Consider the following 4281-nt stretch of genomic DNA (forward strand, 5'->3'; position numbering starts at 1 on the left):
GTATATGCTTATGCACAGGAATTTAGTTTTGGAGCTGTTTATCACAGAACACACCATCACAAACAAATAACCTAAATAAGTTGAACAACATACATTATAAACAGTTGCAGAACAGTGTAATTATACAAATGTGCGAATTAAAAGCAAATGAAAGTATGTGTTTGTAAGCAAATGCAAGCGTGTATATATACTGTACATACACACTCACATGCTCTCACTTTCATCTATGAAAGAAGACACAAATAAGCAAGAAAAACAGGCTAAATTACTGGTTTACGAGGGTTTTGACACTGGAAAAGAAACTATTTAGGTATCTATTAGTTTTAGTTTTAAATGACCTGAAGTGTTTGCCAGAGGGCAGTTTTTGAAATAAATGATGACCTGGGTGAGATGTGTTAGTTGTGATCCATGGGGCTGTCGTGGTTGTTTGGTTGGAGTTTATCTTAATTTCATGCATCACTTTTTAATCCTATACACTGATATCACTGCACAACAATTTTTTTGAAAAGTCTTGCTTCCTGAAAAGTTTTTGCTGATTGGGTATGGACAAATATAGTTTTGGTTTCACTGCATCACGTAGGAACTGTGACAAATTGACATTTATATGTCTACTGACAATAACGTATTTAGTTATGTTTATGTTTTGCATAAGCTATTAAATTCAACAGAATTAAAAGTGTTTTGCTCCAGATTTTCTTTTGTATTCAATGTCTGGTGCATCACGCTGCTGTGTCCAACAGTAGTCAGCAAGCATTGACGGATTCCACTGGCCCTAGTATTGTTTCTCCGTCGTAGCAATGTCCTGGTGAAACCTTTCACCGTGTTCGTCACTGACAGCACTGAGATTTGCGGGGAAGAAGTCCAAGTGCGAGTGTTGGAAATGAATCTTGAGTGACATGTTGCACTTCATTGTCTTGTATGCTTTGAGAAGTTTGTCTACCAGCTGAATGTAGTTTAGGGCTCTGTAATTGCCCAGAAAATTGTCAACAACTTCTCTGAAGGCTTTCCAGGCAACAGGTCTTCAAACCGCTTGTCACTCATAACATGTCTGATCTGGGGGCCAACAAAAACGCCCTCTTTGATCTTGGCGTCAGTTATTCTTGGAAACATCTGTCTTAAATAACGAAAACCTTCGCCTTCCTTGTTCAGTGCTTTCACGAAATTCTTCATGAGTCCTAGTTGTATGTGAAGAGGAGGCAAAAATATCTTTGCCGGGTCTACAAGCGATTCATGTGCCACATTTTTCTGTCCTGGAACTAACTTTTTACAGAGTGCCCAGTTCTGATGAGAATAGTGCAACTCTTTGGCACGGCTGTCCCATTTACAGATGAAACAACAGTACTTTGTATAGCCGAGCTGCAGTCCTAGTAACAGAGCAACGACTTTAAGATCTCCACAGATATTCCAGTTGTACCTGCTATACTGGATGTGCTTCAGCAACAGTTTTATATTCTCATACGTTTCTTTCATGTGTGCTGCATAGCCAACAGGTACTGAAGGATTGTGTAGCAGAACAACTTTCAGGCTTAACATTGATGAATCAATGAAGAGACGCCACTCTTCCGGGTTGTATTCACAACCCAAGGCCGAGAACAATCCTTTAATGTCACAACAGAAACAGAGACTGTCGACTTGTGCAAAAAATTTGGTTATATCATGATGTCGGCCTCGAAACACAGAAATTTTCATACCTGGTGACAGCAAACACCATTCCTGCAGTCTCGAACCCAGCAGCTCGGCTTTTGCTTTTGGCAGACCCAAATCTCTGACCAAATCGTTCAATTCAGACTGTGTTATCAGATGTGGATCGCCTGATGAGCACAGTTCAAAATCCGGGTCAATGTCAATGTCAGTACCCTGCATTGCAGTTTCTTCATCTGGTTCATCTAAGGTCCAATCCTCTGGTGGTTTCGGAATTGGAAGACTGTCGTCATGTGGCACGGGTCTCATTGCTGAAGGCAGATTAGGATATTCAATTGACTTCTTGTTTTTGGCAGAGAAACCAGACACATTAGTCAAATAGAAGTAACAGTCCGTCACATGGTCTTTCTTTTCTCGCCATATCATCGCAAACGGCATCATCTTTCGAGTGCCTCTGAGCCAGGCTCTCAGACTGACAGCACATTTCGCACAGCAAATGTGAGGCGCCTATTCCTTGTTTTGATCACCAATTTTGCAGCCAAAATACAGATGATAAGCTTTCTTCACAAGAGGAGTTATCCAATGTCTCTGAGGCATAAGTGTATATTCGCCACAGATATAGCAGAATGTATCGCAGCTGTTACGACATTGACGAGACATATCGCCCGACACCTAAACGTCTATTGCATCAAGCTTGCTTATTGTTATATTGCTACAGATACTATACTTTAGTATACTGATATTATACATACACACTGACTATCTATATTAACCAAATGAACAGGATCAGTGTATGCAAGCCACCTTTATAGCATGCTGAGAGAGCGTAAAGCTCGTTCAGAGCTGCCCAGGATGTCAACTTCCACAGAACAGCTTCCAACCTGGTCTGATTCCTTGCCTGGACATGCCCAGGCTGCACAAACATTGTTGATAAGTCACTTATGGCAGCGAAAATGTTTGGATACAATTATAAGAAAAAATCATGACAAAACTGAAGATTTCTCTGAAACGGTACGTGATGGGTAAATTGATTTAAAATTGAGAAATTCATGATCAGCACCCAAAAATCTATAAGAAACACCCAACGATTTTCATGAAGCAAAAATTTTGTTGTGCAGTGTATTTTTTATATATATTTGCCCTCTTTTTAAAGTTTATTTCATGCATTCCCATTTTGATAATTTTATCCATTCATTTTTACTTTCTCATATACAAAGTATAGGGAAAGTATTGTAATCGTCCAAAGATTCAATTTTGAGATTTTAATGAATCTCAACGTTTTAGACCTGCCTGAGTGTGAAAATACCATTTTTGGAATTATGTCTGTGTGTCTGTGTGTGTGTGTGTGTGCGCGCAAACACGATAACTTCAGTACTCTTTAACTTAGGTCAACCAAATTTTGCATATAAGTATTAGATACAAAACCTAGATTTCTACGTTAACCGGAAGTGATAATTTACCTTTTGTTCATGCAGGTACAGAGTCCGATTTATTAAACTTTAATTTTATAATAATTGTTTAATATAATATTAATTTGATTTATTGTTGATGGTTCTTTATTGTACATAATATAAAATATAATCACAGTCTTGCAGTTTACTCCGCAAATATCCATCCCCAAATCTGAGCATATGAGAAAGTCTAGGAGAGACCACTCCTGATTTTTTTTAATGTTAATTGTATACACTATTTCAAAAATAAAATTTTAACCTTGATTTTTTGCCGTTTTTATGTCATCAGTTTCACTGGATTAATAATGCATTTCGTCTTAGTTCTTTGTTCCATCTATTTATTAGTCACAAGTGGAGCCCAGTGATATTGCATAACTTGCTTTAATTTATTGTATATAAAAAACAATCAAAAAACAATCAACTGTAGTTTCAACACACTGATTAAGCTTAAAAGAAAAATGCAGATGTTTATTAAAAAGCTGGGTCCCACAACATTGAAAACAGTGCTTTCAGTGACTAAACAGAAATAGATTAAATAGAAAATCTATTACTTACTGAGATTCTGTAAGGCTCTTCTGAATAAATTATTATAACAAATATGTACCATTAGTGCTTGGTGATGCAGAGTGTAAAAGAAGAAATAGCCTTTGAGTATATATAAGTTGCAACATTTATACTCAAGTATCTGCTCTAACCTGTAATTTTAAGTAAAATGTAAATAGCAGTGAATAACAAAAATATAACACATTTCCATATTCTGTTAGTTAATGATAAATATGCTCTGAGATTTTTCAAGTGAGGAAGACGTACGTTTAAGTAAGAATGACAAAAGTTTCACAGTTAAGGTAGTAATAATCACTGATCAAATATACAAGTCACAGTTTTCGTGTACTCTGTGCATTTAACAATAATGATAAACCAATAAACCTATCTCATTGTAAAGTCAGAGGTGGGGACAGCACCACCAAATTAAAAATTACAAACCCATTTTAAAAAGACAACAAACACGATAATGTTGCAAGTGACAAATGCATTCTACTACTACCAGTAAATGTCCACTAAACTAAATTCATCAGCGGCCAAACCCATCACGCGTCACAGGTAAAATCGAAAAAACCGACTGAACACAGGGCTATACAAGAAAAAAGCAACTATCGCGAGACTACGTCCCCAATTACCCGGCTCCTCT

This window comes from Erpetoichthys calabaricus, chromosome 3, assembly GCF_900747795.2.
Source record: "Erpetoichthys calabaricus chromosome 3, fErpCal1.3, whole genome shotgun sequence".
NCBI classification, from domain to species: Eukaryota; Metazoa; Chordata; class Cladistia; order Polypteriformes; family Polypteridae; genus Erpetoichthys; species Erpetoichthys calabaricus.